Below are 19,242 nucleotides of genomic sequence, written 5' to 3'. Positions count from 1 at the left end.
GTCATATGACTTGTATCTATCTAATACAAATGTTATGGCCAAAGGAAGTCCCTTGGAAATCAACAAATCCCCCAGCCAGCACCAAAACCCAGTGGGAAAGCTTGGCATGGGGTTTGGCAGAGAATGAAGTGAGAAGAAGTAAGAAATATCTTACCTGTGTGCCTGGTCTATAGGAGTCTGGGCCCATTTCCATAGCAAGGGGCCTCAAGGTCTGGTTGCCTGTCACGGACCATAAGATTCTCCATTTCCATAACACATCCGCTCCAATACTCACCTTTGGACCTGACACCTTTCCTCTCCTCCACTCCTCTCCCCATTCCTCCCTTCTCTCTCCTCCCTCAGACCCTCTTCTGCTAAACCTCTGCCAAGTTACGACCTTCCACCGCTGTCCCATACCCTGTACCTGGACACTGCTCATGCCTTCACTCCGAGATTCCGTCATAGTTCTGACCTCGGACTTTGACTCCACCTTGGCTTAAGTCCATTGCATTGGTGACCTCATACTACGTAAACACCATCTTTTGTGCTTTCCCCTCATCCTTATTTGGACTGCTGCTTCTCTCCATTCTAGCCAGTTAGTCATCATCCCCACTTCACCTCATCCTCCTGCCCCTCTGGGCTTCGCCCTCCCTATCTCCTTTCGGATGCACCACAGGTTCTGCCCTATGACCTTCGGTACTGCTCCACTTCCATCATCCCTTTGTTCCCATTTGGATGCCTTTGTTCTGTTTCGGACCCCTTTTGATTTCCTTGTGCTTTTGTCTCCCTATTATATACAGGCACTTGTACATACTCATTTTGGACCTTCAGTCTAAAATCAACCTGAAATGCCCCTAGAGACTTCCTGCTTGCTGCCTCTGAAATTAAGGACCAAATGGAAAACAGCAATGGCACAGCACTCTGCATGAGTCGCTGAGGCCAAGGTCCCTCCTTGCTAAGTCTCCAGTTCCCCTCTGGAATCATCCACCCTTGCCCAGTTCTAACAGTCATTAGCTCTGCTCCACTCGGTCCTGCTATTCATGGGCCCGCCCTCACTGTAACTATATATACTTAACTTGTAGATAGGTTACACCCCATGATAAAATCAACTAGAGTTGATCCCCCTTTTAGTTCTCGCTGCCAGTAAGTAAATTAGGGCATGGACGTGTAACTAGGCACAGCGCTCCTGGTCTGAGTCACTGAGGCTGAAGCCCTCCACCATGGAGACATCTCCTTCTGGTCTCTAACACTATCTACAAGTTATGTATATATAGTTACATAGAGGGCAGGCCCATGAATGGCAGGACCAAGTGGAGCGGAGCTAATGGAGTTACATGTTAGATGACTGAATATTACCGACAAGTCGGGTTATGGGGTTAGTGGAGTGGTGGGCCATAACCCAGAAACAGAAAGGAGGGATCAGCCCAAAGGTAGGCCTGCAGGGCAAGCAAGTGAATTGCCAAGCAGAGGTGGGGGTGCACTAGCAGATGTCAGAGCTGTCCAGAGGACTTTGGGACTCCGTACTTAGGGAGGCATAGGTAATATATTGGATTGAGGGGGTGGTGACCATTGAGGGAGTTGGAGGTGATTGTGGAATACGGAGGCTCTGAGGTTAGTGATGAAGGAGCAGAGGTAGTGGAGGATGATGGCCATGGATGGATATGACAGGTGCATTGTACTTCATCCTTTGCACACTTCATAATGTGGAGACAGGTTGCAAAGGGCAGTGTTACAGGAATGGGTTCCAGGGAACCCAACCTGGACCGTTCAGCTCACAGACAGAGGTGGCTGTGTAGGGAGAGCTGAAGGGTGTCCTGATGGGGAACATGATTCCATTAGGAGGGGTCCATGGCTGCATAGTGGGAACTTGGCACTCGAAGAGCATTCCACAGTCAAGGGCCATTGGGGCTCACTGAGAGAGTGGCCTATGGGTTGGTTAACAGTAACTTAGAGCATACTGGCAGTGAATGGGATGGGGGCTCCTTGAGGGAGCCACCTGATGACCTGCTAATGGTAACTTGGTGCTCATAGGAGCGTACCAGTAATGTGGGGTCCAAGGGTCAACTATTGGTGACTTGGCACTCATGGGAGCATACCAGTAGTGGGCATTGGGACTTGCAGGCTGGTGGACCAGTGCATGGGAATGGGTGACTGTGGGAAACAGGACCCATGGGTGCATGACCAGGCATCCTGGAACTGCCTGGACTACATCCCTCTCTCAAGGAGGTGGGATGGGATACAGTTCCTGGTAGGGAACTGCTGGATGGATGGGAACAGCTGCTCAACCACCTGGTGGACTGGTGGGAGCAGGCAGTGGGAGGTTGGGCATGGGAATGCCCTCCTCACTGCAGTTTTGTCATGGAAAGGATGAATAGGGAAGTGGACATGTGTCAGGGAGTGACCCAGGGTTGAGAGCACCCAGATGTGTCACCTGGCACTGAGGACCCAATAGGGTGTAGCATGGGCATGCATACTAACGGACCTGGCACAAGAGGGCATCCCTGGCCACTTAGGCTAAAGTGGGAAGTGTGAGAAGAAGGTTACTTCTCAGTTCCCACTTAGGCTGTGTTTATGTACATGCAGTTGAAGGTCATGTGGGGGGTGCCACATCATCTACGTGCACAGCCATATCTGCCCGGGTATCTCTGTAAGAGATCTCAGGAGCGTCCAGTGTGTAGGGTGTCACCCGGTGTGTCCGGGTCTGGGCATGTTGCACAGCCGGGTTAATGGTACATCAATGCAGGGAAAGTTGTCCATGTAGTAGAAAAGGAAAGAAGAAGAAAGAAAGGAAAGAAGAAAGAAGAAGGGAAAGAAAGAAGGAGAGAGGAGGGAGGAGAGAAGGGAGGATGGAGGATGGGGGCACTGGGTGAGGGTAGTGGGGTCAGGTGGGGTCGGACCAGGTGGAGTGGGGTCAGGCAGGTGTGCCCTGACAACATGGTTCCAGGGTTACAGGTGTGGGGTTACATGTGATGGCACAGTTGAGTGGCAGATACAATCATGATACAAGGGTTGTGGGTTATGTATTCAATAATGGAAAAACATCTCAGTATTTGCCATACATGTCATATGAATTGTATCTATCTAATACAAAGGTTGTAATGGCCAAGGGAAGTCCCTTGGAAATCAACAAATTCCCCAGCCAGCACCAAAACCTAGTGGGAGAGCTTGGCATGGGGTTTGGCAAAGAACAAAGCGAAGGGAAGGAAATGTCTTACCTGTGTGCATGGTCCATAGGAATCTCCATTTCCATAACAGGCAGTGTGGGCTCCAACAGTTCACCGAGAATCTTTGGGGTGAGATAATCTGTGTCTACCAACTCATTGATGGTGTGGAAACCTGTCATATCCATCCATGGCCATCATCCTCCACTACCTCCAGTCCTTCCAGATTACCTCTGCTCTTTCATTACTAACCTCAGAGCCTCCATATTCCGCAATCACCTCCAACTCCCTTGATGGTCACCACCCCCTCAATCCAATATATTACCTATGCCTCCCTAAGTACAGATTCCTGAAGGCCTCCGGACAGCTCTGATGTCTGCTAGTGCACTCCCACCTCTGCTGGGCAATTCACTTGCTTGCCCTGCAGGCCCACCTTCGGGCCGATCCCTCCTTTCCATTTCTGGGTTATAGCCTGCCACTCCGCTAACCCCATAACCTGACTCCTCAGTAATATTCAGTCAGCTAACATGTAACTCCATTAGCTCTGCTCCACTTGGTCCTGCCATTCATGGGCCCACCCTTTATGTAACTATATATACATAACTTGTAGATAGGTCACACCCTAGTGATAAAATCAACTAGAGTTTCCCCCTTCTAAGTTCTCGTTGCCAGTGAGTAAATTAGGGCACAGATGTTGTAGGCAGGATAATTGCCCACATGCAGAACTGGCTCAGATACCCACTTCCACCATTCAGAAAACCCCTTCCATTCATGCGACAACTCGATACGAATTTGGTACCTAAAAATAGTGCTAATTCCTACGATTCCGACGATATCAAGAACATCCCAATTGGTGGAGAATTGATGGAGTTCCATGTTGGGCAAGTTAGGCACGGGCATGTGCAGGTGTGGGAATCTCAAGCGACAACCCAGAATTCCAGCCTCACTCATTCCCACGGCATCTAATAAATTGGTAAGAATGTTTATCAGTTGTGTGAGAGTTATCTCCGGCTACATTTCTAATTTTGGCTCATAATTCCGTAAATCCGTTGAGATATCGCTTATTTTCTTTTATTGCTGCTGTTACCCTTTTCAATTATTTCGCCTAATCAGGTATGCAGGTGCCATATGGTACCAATATTTCCCATCAATTATTCTAATTGTTCCTTATATCCTGTACATACCGGATTCTGGAATAGAAGTTCTCCCCTCCCCAATTTCTCTAAGGTGCTAGGACACGCTAGAGTGGGTGTGAGTGAGTGGAATCCAACAGTAGGAATAAGGGCAACAATTTAGCCTTGTCACGGCCGTGCATTCCAGCCCATTCCCCACCTGTCCTGATGCTGCCCGAGCCCGTTCCCGCTATGCAAGCATGAGCGCGAGCCCCGACCTCAGCCCTATCCTCCCTGAGGACTCCCTGCTCACTTCCCCACTTGCCCCTACACTTGGCCGACTCCCCTGCTGCTGCACCAACCTTCCCACCCCAAGTCCGCCTCCGGCACCATGCCCAGTGCGACTCCTCTACCCTGCCCACTTGGCCCCTACAGGGCCGCTATCATCCCTGCACCCGACTCCGGCCCAACTCCGAGTCCAGCGCCGCTACGATACCATCGCCGCTATCGCAGCCCTACGCTCTTTCCTTTATTTATCTGTTATTGTTTGTTTCGACCCTCGGTCATTGCCGGCCGCTATGCAGCCAACCCCGCTCCTTATCCTTGTTTGCTTCCGGACCCTTCGGCCTTCGGCCCGGGTCCGCTTCCATTCATTTCTTCCTCCTATATATATCCTGTATACTACATTATAGTACTTTAGCTCTAATATCGATGTGACCACAACCCCTAAGTCCTGACCCCAACAAGGCAACCCCAGTGAGTCCGAAATGAGGGCCAAGAGACAGCTAGGTGGCACAGCACTCCCTTTAGAGTTGCTGAGGCCAAATGCCCTACCCTTGGGCCTTGTCTAAGGCATTGCAGCCATCGCAGCCAATAGCGGCCCACATCGGCAACCTTCGGTGCCGACCCCGGACCAGTGTCTAACAAGCCTGCAACGAGTGGGTAGTAGATTTGTTGAGCCCAGACCTTGTGGAATCCCAGAGAACCCACCACAGAGTTAAGGATCGAGTCAAGCGAAGTTTAGAGAGAAAGTAGAGTTTAGGGAGAGTTGTCCCGAGCTGTGTTGGCATAGAGAGCTGTGAGCCCTCTTTCAATGTGTAACTAGGCACAGCGCTCCTGGTCTAAGTCGCTGAGGCCAAAGCCTCTGCCACGGGGATGTTTCCTTCATCCTGCATCCGGTCTCTGAAAAAACCATGGAGTGTGAACTGCTGCTTGTACTGCATGTTGACGTTGGATTTGGGTGGTAACTCCTCTTCATCAAGCATTTTGAGGAATTTTTCAATAGACAAGTACTGTAAATTGATGGTTGGTGCTAGAAAAGTGAGTAAGAAAACTGGTGTTCTAAAGGATGAACTGACAGAGATTGGGGTCATTCCTACTATCCCAGAGGGTGGTGGATGTCCTCCCATGTTAGCATAGGATATACTTGGGATGGAAATGCTGTACTAAATGGATTGAATGCTGCAGGATATTGTCATATCCATCCACCACCACCACCTTCCATCTCCTCTGGCCATCCTGGATTGCCTCCACTTCTTCATCTCCAACCCCAGAGCCCCCAGATCCTGCAATCTCCTCTGACCCCCCCAATGTTCACCACCCTCCCATTTCAATATATTACCTATGCCTCCCTAAGTACAGAACCCCAAAGGCCTCCAGACAGCTCTGATGTCTGCAAGCGCATCCCCACCTCCACTGAGCCATTTAGTTGCCTACCCTGCAAAGTCACCTTCAGACCAATCCCTCCATTCCACTTCTGGGTTATAACCCATTAACCCCATAACCCGAGTCATCAGTAGCATTCAGTTGGCTAACCCTTGACCCCGTTAGGTCAGCTCCATTTGGCCCCTGCCATTTACAGGCCTGCTGCCTAGACTCCCCCTGTAGCTATATATACCTAACTTGTAGTTACAATACACCTTAGTGAAAATATTGACTAGAGTTGATCTGTCAGGGCCTGGCCTCTGTCCGGGGGTGGCCCTACCTCAGAGCTGGACACTTGCAGTGTCCCAGGCAGCCAGGTGCTGGATCCTATCCCAAGCTCCTCAAACTCACCAAGCAGGGATTGAGTTGTCATGTATTATGGAAGGTAGCTACAACTTGCCTAAGTGGGGATTGAGTTGAGAAGAAGGGTAAGTTTCCCTATTCCCTGCTTGGCTGCTATAAAAGGGAAATGTACTGTACAGTTCATAATGTGACTATGGGTAGAAGCCAAGCATGTTCCTGCAATGCAGAAAAGGTGTCACATGGGTTAAGGCAAGTTGCTCGCCTTGACCCACATGATTTTTCCCACGGGTTCACATGCGGGCTGTAGTTGTGAGAGGTATGTAAAGATGGGAGGATGTGGGAAGTGGGGGAGGTCAGGGAAGGTGGTTCTGGGGTTGTATGGTCAGGTGTGGTTGCCCTGACATGATCTCCCTCTTCTAAGTTCCCTCAGTCCATAAATTAGGGCACTGATGTGATACTGGGCACAGTGCTCCTGGTAGAGTTGCTGAGGCCATAGCCCTCCAATTATAGGGATGTCTTCGTTCATCCTGAATCTGGCCTCTGACAGATATGGCCACATGCCCATGTTTGGTGGTTGACCTAATGCCCAGTAACTTGCAAAAAGTGTAATGGTGGTTCATGAACCATCATGGAAGTCATGACATTTCATGAATGGTCACCAAACTTCATGAAGCAGCATGAAGTGTCATACACAGTCATGCCGGTTCATGACAAACCATCATGGAATTTCATGAGATGTCATGAACCTGCATGGGGGTCATGATTGCTCATGACTTACAGTAAGTGGTTCCAGGCAGGTTTTGAGTGGTTACATGCCTGTCTATGAAGTGTCATGAAGTGTCATGAGCCTTCATAAAGGATCATGGACCCTCATTGTCAGGGCATACCCACCTGACCCTGCGCTGTACTGCACTACTCCGCTACCACTCCCCGTCTCTCCTTCCCCATTTTCCCCCTTTCTCCCTATTTCTATTCTATGGTTGATTTCCCCTTCTCCATGTACCACTACATACCTAACCCCACCCCCCCCTGGTCGCCGCACACGCCGTGCACACTCCCGCCTACTGAGTGGCCACCTCCAGGATCTCCTGCAGAGACACCCAGGGAGGTGCGGCTGTGTGCAGAGATGATGTGGCTTCCTCCATGTGACCCTAGCTGCATGTATATAATAGTGCCTGGGGTGGGAACAGAAGAAGCAGCCTTCTTCTCAACTTCCCACTTCAGACTAAGTGGTTGGGGATGCTCACCCCACAACAGGATCACCGCTATGCACAGCCGCTATTCGTCCCACCAAGTCCCGCATGCAGGGACCTTGCCGCTTTCAGAGCTGTCCCTGACACTCATGGACCTTCATGAATCACTATGAGTCTTCCCAGGAATCATTATGATTGATCATAAATTAGGATTGTTGGTACAACAATGACAGTTGGGGGCATAATGGTTAATTACATGTTACCCTTAAGTTGAAAGTGATATGAAAGCATCACACAAGAGGGGGTTGCTCTAGTTGATTTCAGACTAAGGTCCCTGAATGTCATATCCATCCACAGCCATCATCTTCCACTACCTCCAACCTGTCAGGGCACACCCCACCTGACCCAGCGCTGCACCCAGTGCCGTGCCGCCCTGCTCGCTCCCCCCACTACCATGCCTCGTTCCTCCTCTCCCTATTTCCTCTTTTGTCTCTATTTCTATTCCACAGTCGATTTCCCTTTTCTCTATGTATCATCACACACCTAATACTGCTCCCCCAATTGCCACACCTGCTGTGCACATCCCCACCTACAGAGTGGCACACCTTCGGGATTTCCTGTGGAGACACCCAGAGAGGTCCGGCTGTCTGCGGAGATGACGTGGTTCCCCCCATGTGACCTTGACTGCATGTATATAATAGCACCTGGGGTGGGAACAGAAGAAGCAGCCTTCTTCTCAACTTCCCATTTCAGGTAAGTACTGTAGTTCCTTTCTTTTAATGATAATACAACTTCCCACTTCAGGCCAAGTGGTTGGGGATGCTCCCCCATGATGGGATCGCTGCTATGCACAGCTGACATCTGTCCCATTGGGTCCCTCACACCGGGACTTCGCCACTTTCAGAGCTGTCCCTGACACAATGGCATGCTCAGTCACCAGATGGTGCCCACCCATGAGAACACGAGGTGTTATGATTGCAGCCACAAAAACAAGCTGTTCTGCAGGATGATGCTGACCTGTATCTTGCCTGAATGCACTGGTGCTTTGCCTGCAAGTTGAGAGAATATGATGCATTGTATGATTGCTGAGATGAGTAGCCTGCACAGTTTCCTGGATAGAGGGGGTTTTAGACATTAGGACGATGAGATACTTCAGCTCTGCAGCAGTGTGCTTGGTCATGAGATGGTGGTGGTGTGCGGAAGTTCAGAGCTAAGCATATTCATGGTGGTTCAGCCAATCAAGAACTGGGTCCTTCGGTGCTGCAGCCATCATCAATGAAGACCAGTTGTCATTACCAATGGGCTGGTGGCACTAACGTACTGTATTGTAATATAATTTAACTGTATTGATAATAAAACTTTCCAATTTCCGAGGTGATTTCCCACAAAACATATTCACACCCCTTTCACTTTTATCGGACAGATTCCCTCAAAAGCGCTGTAAGATGACAGATAACCACTCTACATCCCTGACACACAATGACCCTATGTTGAGGATCAATCCCCAGTTGAAGATGTTCAAATTCAGGGGGGATGATGAGGTTTTGCACTTGGTTGGAAGGCCCAGCAGTATCAGCAGGACCCAAGTCCATCCCCTTGCCCTGTCAGGGACTGCATGTCAGTTCACAACGATGGGGGTGTTCCCGAGAATCCTAGTCATTGTTAACACTGGGGTGCCATGATAAGGGTTATATACATGGGTACCGCTACCCACTAGAGTGCGGTTACAATGAGATAAGAGCTAACTGATAGAATGACGACATGAAAAGATAGCTATTCATTCGGATAATCGTAAGTGAGGTGTGGGAAAGGGGTGACATGTGGACAGAAGATAGAAGTGGGAGCTAAGCAAGAGCTAAGCGAGATTACCTGTGTTCTTTGGATCACTCCGGATCGTCTTATGGCAACTCCCTTCCGGCATAGGGAGTCAGGGTAGCTGGTTAGGCCATGCCCTGACATGCCCTCACCCTCACCCTTGTCTTCACCCTTGTCCTGACCCTTGTCCTTGTCCTTGTCCTTGTCCTCACCCTCATCCTCACCCTTGTCATCCTCATACTCGCCATCATCCTTGTCCTCTTCTTCATTTGTGTCCTCATCCTCATCCTCATCCTCACCTCCACCTTCACCTTCACAATAAGCCTTTGTCAGGGCACACACCCTGACTAGCCCGGACCCGGACCTGCATGTGTGCTCTGCCCCACATGCTCCATGCACTGCATGCTCCGGGCCTGGTTCCCACTTCTCATGTGACTTTCAGGTATCCCCGGAAGTTTTCGCCATATTGGGCCACTGTGGGAAAGTGAGAAGTTAACCTTCTTCACCCACAGTAGGCAAGTGTATCTTACTTGCCTTCTATCTTATATCACTTTCTGTCAGGGACTGACCTGGGGTCAAGAGCGCCCAGGTATATCACCCAGTGCTGAGGGCCTCGTAGGGTGTGATGCGAGCATGCATGGCAGCGGGCCCAGTACAGATAGACGTCCCTGGCCACTCAGGCTGAAGTGGGAAATGTGAATTGTTATTAGCAGAAAGGGAAATAAGCTACTTGCCTGAAGTGGGAAATGTGAGAAGAAGGCTACTTCTCAGTTCCCACTTAGGCTGTTAGAGACCGGAGTGAGACGAAGGAGTTGTCTCCATGATGGAGGGCTCGGCCTCAGCAACTCAGACCAAGAGCGCTGTGCCAAGTTACACATCCATGCCCTAATTTACTTATTGGCAATGAGAACTACAGGGGGATCAACTCTAGTCGATTTTATCACTAGGGTGTAACCTATGTACAAGTTAAGTATATATAGTTACAGTGAGGGCAGGCCCGTGAATGGTGGGACCGAGTGGAGCGGAGCTAATGGGGTTAAACATTAGCTGACTGAATATTACCGACAAGTCGGGTTACGGGGTTAGCGGAATGGCAGGTGATAACCCAGAAACAGAAAGGAGGGATAGGCCCAATGGTGGACTTGCAGGGCAAGCAAGTGAACCACCCAGCAGAGGCAGGAGTGTGCTAGCAGACGTCAGAGCTGTCCAGAAGCCTTCAGGGCTCTGTACTTAGGGAGGCATAGGTAATATATTGAAAAGAGGGGGTGGTGACCATTGTGGGAGGTGGAGGTGATTGTTGAATACGGGAGCTCCGAGGTTAGTGAAGGAGGAGCGGAGGTAGTCCAGAAGGGTCGGAGGTAGTGGAAGATGATGGCCATGGATGGATATGACATAGGCTATGTCTATATACATGCAGTTGAGGCCATGTGGGAGATGGCCACGTCATCTACAGACACAGCCATGCCCATCCGGGTATCTCTGCAAGAGATCCTAGGAGCATCCAGTGCATGGGAAGTTGCCCGGTGCACCTGGGTCCGGGTGTGTTACATCGCAGTCAGGTCAATGGTACATTGATATGAGGAAAGTCATCCATGTAATGAAAGAAGAGAAGGAAAAGGAAAGAAGAAAGAAGGGAAGAAGAAAGGAAGAAGAAAGAAGGGAGGAAGGAGGAAGGAGGGCAGGGGGAGGGTAGAGGTACCAGGTGGAGGACAATGGGATCGGGTGGGTCCAGGCCAGGCGGAGCAGGGTCAGGCAGGTGTGCCCTGACACTTTCTTACCCACAGTAGGTTGTGCCTTAGGATAGCCTGTTTACACACAGGGCTGTGGGCCATAGAGAGAGGGGTCATGGGGACCTGGGAGTTGTCCCCTGACAGCCTTACCATGGAACTCCTCACTATGCAGAGTATGCTTGGACTTTGCTGCTTGGCAAGGCCCTGGGGGCTACTATCTATGTGAGCTCCCTGAGTGTTTAATTCACCTGATATTAAAATTAAAATTTAAGAGCATTGACTCTGGCATCATGTGACTAGTCGCAGCCAAGTCCCTACCATACAGGAAACTGAACAAACTCAGCTTAACTGTCAGCCCCAATGCAGCACTACACACCAAGGGTATATAGCCAAATTAATATATAGATCAAATTTAGGGATATGAATACAGTTAATCTGAAATTACTTAGGGAAAATGCGGAAAATGAGAGGAAAATGAGGGGGAACTGGGGGGTTTCTAAAAATTTGAAAAAAAGTCAGGGAAAATTAAGGAAAATTCAGAAAATGGGGGACTTTCTAAAAAAGGAGAATGTCCAAAAAATCAGGGGAAATTAGGGGAAAAATCGGAAATTTTTGGGATAAGTTAGGGAGTGATATTTCAGGAAATTAGGAATAATTGGAAAAAAATTAAAATCACTTTTTTGATAATTCAATGTGCATTGGAAAGTGCCAAAGTGGGGCAATGTAGCAATGTATGTTTCAGTGTTAAAAAAGTCTCCCACCATGCTTTGGTGAGCCAAATAGTTTGCTTGATTGGGTGGTATTTTTAATTATTTGGAACACTTTTTTAAAACTGATTTATACCCTACATAACATGCATGGTTACATTGCCACACTTCAGTGCTTTCCAATTCACATAGAATCATCAAAATTGGTTGAGTTTTGAGCAAGAAATGAGATGAAAGATACAGTGCATTTGAATTTCAGAGTTTTCCTCAAATTTTGTAAATAGCAATAAACAAATAAGGTGCTGATTTTAGTAAACACTATATGAGCTCATAGAGCCCATAGAGCTTTCAGAGCAATGACAATGGCCATTTTGCACACACATATATCCTTATTATCTTTGCACTACTGGTGCCAAAATAACTAAGAAGATTTCATGGAGATGTGAACTTCATGACCATCCATTATTTAAAAACAAAAAGCTCTATGAGCTCCATGAGCTGAGTGAGCTCATAGAGCTCATAGAGCTTTTCAAGTAATGATGCTGGCCATTTAACATGCATTTCCAAAAATGTATATACATATTATCTTTGCACTTAGGAGAACAAAATCATTTTTATTTTTAATTTTCTTCACCCAATGTGTAGAGGGTGCACAGCACAAAGACTCAATTTGCTCACAGAGCTCCCTACTGTCAGAACACAGCAAGGAGGGAATGAGTGTTGAAGGAGAGAATGAAGGAAGGTCAGTTGGGAGGTTCAAACGAGACCACCACCAAGCTGTTCCCTGGTTCTTTAGTTAGGATGGGGAAGTGTACTAGTAATATTTGTTGTAATTATAGTACCAATCCGAGTGTTTTGGCTAATTCTATTTTTATGGGTTAGTCTAAAAGTTTCTGGGAATTGACTTACAGATAAACTGAGCCCTGTGGAGCTGTTCCTCTATTGTAATTTCTTAATTTGTCTGGGTGTAATTCGGTGTAGAGTTGTTTAATTTGGAATCTAACTTGAATTAAATCTTCTACTTGGTGAAGTTTCAAAGATTCTGCTCAGTTAATGGATTTAGATTGTGTTTGGAGTGTCCCTTGAGTTTGTTTTATTTTTGTCTTATTTTATTGCTTGTTTTAACAGTAGCAAAATAACTGTTTAGTGTTTACACTTTGAAATCTGGAGTGTTAACCAGCTCTCCTGTTGAAATATCTACTTAATATTTCCCTCCTTAATTGCTGCCTTTTACTACAGTGGCAATCTTAACTGTTTTGCGCTGGAGTGACAACCAGAAATGTTTGAGAAAAATAATACTCTATTTTCTTACTTGCAAAAGGTCGCAGAAAGGGTCTCCCTTTTATACTCTTTGGGTCACCTTCCTTTTTCACACTCTACCTCGTATTTACAGGATTTATTTACAGTGTATTTTCCTCATACAGAATAAAAAATGAAAATTTCATGCTATAGTTCTACTGCGCTCAGCTGCGCTGAACTGCAGCTCTACTGCGGTCAGACTGCGCCTAGAATCCTTATTGTCCTTCCTCACCTAAACTATTTTAATGGTTAATTAGAACTTGTGTTACGGATACGGAGTCTCCAACGACCATATCCGTCGCATGGTCAAAGACTTCCCCTCTCTATCGCTCCTCCCCTCTTCCTCCCTTCCATCCTCTATCCCGATACCCTATCCTCCTTACCCGTTCTACCCCTTTCCCCCCCTCGTGCAAAGCTTTCCCCATTGGGGTTTTGGTGCTGGCCGAGGTTGTTTGTGTTTCGCAGGATTTCCCACGACCTTACCATTTGTAGATAGTCACGCATCTTGTACGGAAACCACCGAAGGCGGTTCCCGCTAACTAACAACTGCTCTACAACTGTCTCGTGTACCATCTTCTGTAACAACCCTCCCTGTGACTCAACTGAACCCGTGTGACTGTACAACTCTCAATATGTCTTATAAGTCTGGTTATATTGAGTCCTCTAACGGCCCTCGCCACAAGAACTCAAGGTTGAGAGTCGAAGACTCTTGACATGTGTATCGTCCTATTGAATCTGTACCCTATGGGTCTTCATCACTCCGCTCTCCCCCCAGTACTCAACCTACGACGTCACCTCACGATCATGGAGATCGTGAATACTTTGAAGCCTGCCTTCCCATGATGCTGGCATGTTCGCTACGTGAACGCCAAGTCGCCGCCCATCCACCGTCTGTTCCTTCCTTCGCCAGTCCTCATGTTTCCCCGCCAACGGTATGTTCCCTTTGGGAACGCCAAGTCACCGAAGGCCCTACCAGTCAATCCTCATTGCATGTCTATGACATCAACCCACTACCAGTACGTTCGCACTGCGAACGCCAAGTACCTGATGGCAACTATGTGAAGTTCTCACCCATCTCACAAGTCGCGACCTCGCACACGGTACGCTCCATTGAGGAGCGCCAAGTACCCGTGGCTGACCCATCCGTCCTGACATCTCCGACTACCTACCATCAATCCCTTAATAGCTCACTACATCACCAATCACGATCAATGGGAATTTGATCGTCCACCCCCAGGCAAGACTGGGATCACTCATCGATTACATATCCTGTTATGGTACAGACCAGATATGACCTCACTCATCCCACTATAAGAACGGATCGAGGAATGGGGAATTTCCCCCATCCCCGTAACAACTTGACTGCACTGCAATTGTCGCAGTTTCCTATTTCAAATTCCTCATATTTACCATTAAATTCGCTATGACTCGGTGATTCTGAATTCAAACTTCGCATTACTATGTGTACGAGACCTTCAGCTGATTTATTCCATTTTTATCCAGCAACATTTAGTTAAAATGAGACTTGAAATGGTAAATGAGTGAATTATTCAGGTTTAGAACCAAAAGAAAAAGTTGCTAGTAGTCAAGAATTACTCAAACAAATGTATTATAGCTCTCCACTTCATTAGAATATCGTTCCCTAAAATTCCTGCCATGGTCCATCATAGTTTAGTGGTTTTCATGGATTTCGTTCATCTCCCCTGATTCCCCTTTGTATTATCACATCCTAGTCCTCCATATGTATTGTTCGTTGTTATAGTAGGTCGTCCTCGAAGATATCATATTTTTATGTATTTTATTTAGGGCTCTGGACCTCTTGAAGCTGTCTTCCCATGTGTTTTCAGGTTTCTAACTTCATGTCCTTGTATCTCATTCATTTCTGGATGGTTTTTCACGTTCTTGGTATCATAAATTTTCATTTATTCCCACCTTTCCAATGGTACTAAAGTTGTGTTCTATTTCTTGGTATTCGTCGAGTTAGCAAAAGTTTGCGCACACATTTGGTAATCATGTGCGTCGTTCCCATAGTCGTTCATGTGCGGGTGCCATTTCTGTTTAATTGTTCGGGATTTATGGTATGCGCAGGTGTTTGTATCCTTCATATGGGCTTCCGTGATTTATTTCAGATTTTTCCCTCATGATCTAAGGTTGTTTTGCACTTTCCATGCTTTGTTTTGACCGGGGTCTTCCTTATTTGGACGGAAATTGGTCTTCGCGATCTGCCAAAGTGTGGATCTTGGTTCCAACAGCTGGTTCCCTTCGCATTGCCACCCTCACATGTCTTTAAACATGATGCGGATTTCTATATTCCTGTCATTGGTATAACTTCACAACGGCTGGACCGTTTGGGCTGAAAATTTGCATAACTATAGTTCCCTATTTTTCATAATTTCCTTGTAAATCTCGTTGTATGTTTTAATTATGGATCCTACATAAACATTGTCTTTTCCCTGAGTCCGGACTTTTGATGTCACTATTCCCGTTATTGGATATCTCATTAATGTGTGATCCTTTTATTATAAAAATTTGGGTGGATTAAGATTAGATCTCTTCCTTTCTAATGGGCTATCAAGCTCGTCTCGGTCGTTACTGGTTGTTCTTCGCGCTTGCCTTTTAGATGTTGTCCTCGTTTTCCAGGAGTTTTAGTCATATCTCTGTCATTTATGGGTAGTTTTCCCTGTAATTACTTTCATTGGGTCCGTTTGGGAGACATCTACATTTCCTATTATAAACACGACTTTGAATTTTGCATTAGTTCCTAAGGAATCCTTGTTCTGTGGTACTTCCATCCTTGGCTACGTGTGCAGACGTGGGAAAGTAGTTTCCGTGGAGGTTCTCTGGTTGTTTTTATAGTCAAATCTTTGTCGATTGTCCTAATTCTTGGTTTAATATTTGCTGTAAATCCCCCCGAGAATTCCGTCTTGTTGATGCTAAGCTTGAAGTATTTTTTCTAATTTTCTTTCTTCCATTTTATTGTATGTAGTCATAATAATTCATAAAATTTCGTAAAATTTCGTTAAAATTCGGGTTCTTCTATTTTCTCATATCTACTTGTTGTATGGGGTTTTGTGATTTATGTGGCATATTTCCATAATGGGTTTCCATAGTGTGACCATTATTTCTCCTACAGCATGTCTGGACCTTTCCCTGGAAGGGAGGCCAGAGGTAGAGGATGAGTGGAGGGACCGTGGCCTCAGCGACTCAGAGAGGAGCGCTGTGCCAATGTTTGGTAATGCTAGTGTTGGGTCCTTAACTTCAGAATGAAGGGGAATGAACTCTGGGGGGATCTAGTTGTTGATTTTGCACTGAAGTGCCATCAACTACAGTACATGACTCACACACATAATACAAGACAAATATGAGAAGAAAGGGAAAACCCAAGATGGACTTACCCACTTGCTGGGTTGATGAGCTCGTGAGAGAATCACCTTATTGAGCACTGTGGAGTGGGTAAGTGCAGGGGAGAATTAGTGACAGCTATTGGATGATGGGAAAACCTTTGTGGGGTTGGCAGAGGTCCTAGGAGGTCTGTAGTAATGTTGGGTAGGTAGAAATATTAATAAACTTCTATGATGAGGATACAGGGTACTGGAGAAGGTACCAGAGATTGGAGGTGGAGGTGGAATGTGTCATATCCATACAATCCCGACCTCCACTCCGGGCTCCCGGAACTCCGAACCTGATTTCTGGAGTCCTACTTCCCTTCCGTCACCTCCTCCTTGCCGACTCCCAAGAGGTTATCCCACCTCTGGCTCTGACACCACCTTCAGTCCGACTCCGGAACATTCCGGGTCCGACCCCAACCTTGACACCTTCCAGACAAGTACGCAAAACCTATGCTCCCAACTCTGGACCTCCACTCCGAAATCCCATTCGCGTCTCCATCTCCGGAACCTCCAGTCTTAGCTCCGACCTCGGACTTTGACCCCACCTCCGCTTATACCCATTGTATTGGTTGGCTCATTCCATTTAATTATGTTTGCCAATATTCCGGAGTTTAACTTCCGAGTTCGGACTTTCCGGACTTATGTCGGACCTTGCAACTATTGCATTGTCCTATTCAATTCCGCTATTCTCCCTCATTCCTATTTGGGCTGCTGCTTCCTTTCTATTCAGTCAGCTAGCCATTCCCCACTCCCAACCTCCTTCCTTCCTCCTTGGGCCTTGGCCCTTCATTCCTCCTTTGAGAAACACCATTGAATCAAACCCTTGACCCTTGGTGTAGTTCCTCTTTCCATCTCCCTTTGTCTCCTTTCATCCTACCCTCGCTCCTTTTGATTCCGGACCCCTCCTTATATACAATGTACATAGTAACTTGTAACCTCAGTCCAAAATCGACCTGAAATGCCCCCTAGAGACTTCCTGCTCACCTACTGTGAAATTAAGGACCAAATGGACAAACAGCAATGGCACAGCGCTCCGCTTGAGTCGCTGAGGCCAAGGTCCCTCCACACTAAGTCTCCGATTCCACTCTGGAGTCATCTGTATCCACCTGGTTCTAACAGAATGGAAGTATACTGGAGGATATGGTGGAGGTGAGGGAGAGGATGAACTGGAGGTGAACCGGAACGGTGGCAGAGTAGGTCAGAGGTTGGGTGGAGTTGGTATGGATATGACACCTACCAAGTTTGCTGATGTGGCATCAGCAACTCAAGCAGAGCACTGTGCCATTGCTGGTTGTTCTGGGGGTCCCTAATTCAAGGGGAAGTCTCTTAGGGGGGAAATCAAGTTGATTTTGGACTGAGGTTACAAGTTACTAGGTACATTGTATATAAAGGAGGGGTCTGGAATCAAAAGGAGCAAGGGTACTCCAAAAGCAGACAGAGGGAGCTGGAAGGAGGAACAACACTGAGGGTCAAGGGTTTGACTCAATGGTGTTTCCCAAAGGAGGAGTGAAGGGCCAAGGCCCAAGGAGGAAGGAAGGAGGATGGGAGTCAGGAATGGCTAGCTGTGTCACGACCCGGCAATTCCCACGGTCAGGTGATCACTCCCCACACCTTCTCCCTCCCCCGCTTCGACCCCATCAACCCCGCTACCTGCCTGACGCCACCTGAACAAGCCCGTCACCCTTCCCCGTCACCACTACCTGTTTCCATGGCCCGTCATGGGCCTACGAGTCTTTCTTTATCACGCTTGTTTTTCTTGACAGCCGTACACGGCCGTCCTTCTCCCACACTCTTTGTTTGTTTTCGTTTCTTCTTAACCCCGCCCACAATCTCCGTGAGATCTGGCAACTTAATTCCATTCATTCCGTTATACTTAAATACCGGTTGTACACTACCTCGTACTGCAGTTCGAAAATCAACTAGGGTTACCCCCCCCGCACTCTCTGTCTGACCCAGTCGCACCTCCTGCCTCCTGAAATATTGGGGCCGCGTCAAGTACGAGGTGCAACGCTCACGAACGAGTCGTTGAAGCCGAAACCCCTTTCCGCCGCGATTGTCATCCCCGCCCTTGACGGGCTGTTACGCCGAAGCAGCGGACCTTAACGGTCACCGACGGCGAGTCACGGTAACGTTTTCCCACGCCCTGACAGTATTTTCGAACTCCCCTCGCTCTTGACGTTAAAAGATGTCTCGCAAACCCAGAACCCGTTCTCAGACCCACCAACCAGTGGCTGGTACTTCTGCATCACCATACACGCAGTACACCTCACGCGTATTATTTGATAGGGAAGAGTCAGACAAACCGATTTTCGAGAGCTTCATGGCAGACCGGGCAGGCTTACGGTCCTCAACACCAGTGAAACGCCGTTGATACCGCTGGCAACGAACACCAAGCGAAGTTGACAGCGATTCACTTGTGGATGAGGCCGAGTCAATGGCCCAGATACCAATCGAGCCGGTGCCAGAACCCGAACCAGAGCCCGAGCCAGTGCCACGAGAGGAGCTACCTGCAGATCCGCCGGTTACGGTCGATGAGATCGAAGAGATCGACATTGACCAAGCAGAGCAAGCCCTGCCGAAGGGACGTATGGCCTTCATACTCACCAAGGCAATCAGCGACCTTGCTCGAACCACTCATGACATCTGCCAGATGATCCCGCTGCCGGCACCACCCCCAGCTCCTCCACCGCCGCCTCGACCTGAACCGGCCCGTAAGAAGGTCTGTGAACCCGAACCATTCGACAGCTCTGACCATAACAAACTCCATACATTCTTCATCCAATGTGAAGTAAACTTTATGACCCGCGCCTGAGCCTTCCTGACCAAGGCTGACAAAGTCCTATTCGCCAT

Source organism: Cantharellus anzutake, assembly GCF_015039405.1.
Source record: "Cantharellus anzutake strain C23 chromosome Unknown EI90scaffold_87, whole genome shotgun sequence".
In the NCBI taxonomy this organism is placed as follows: Eukaryota; Fungi; Basidiomycota; class Agaricomycetes; order Cantharellales; family Hydnaceae; genus Cantharellus; species Cantharellus anzutake.
The sequence above is the reverse complement of the archived record's forward strand: the minus strand, read 5'-3'. Positions refer to the sequence as shown.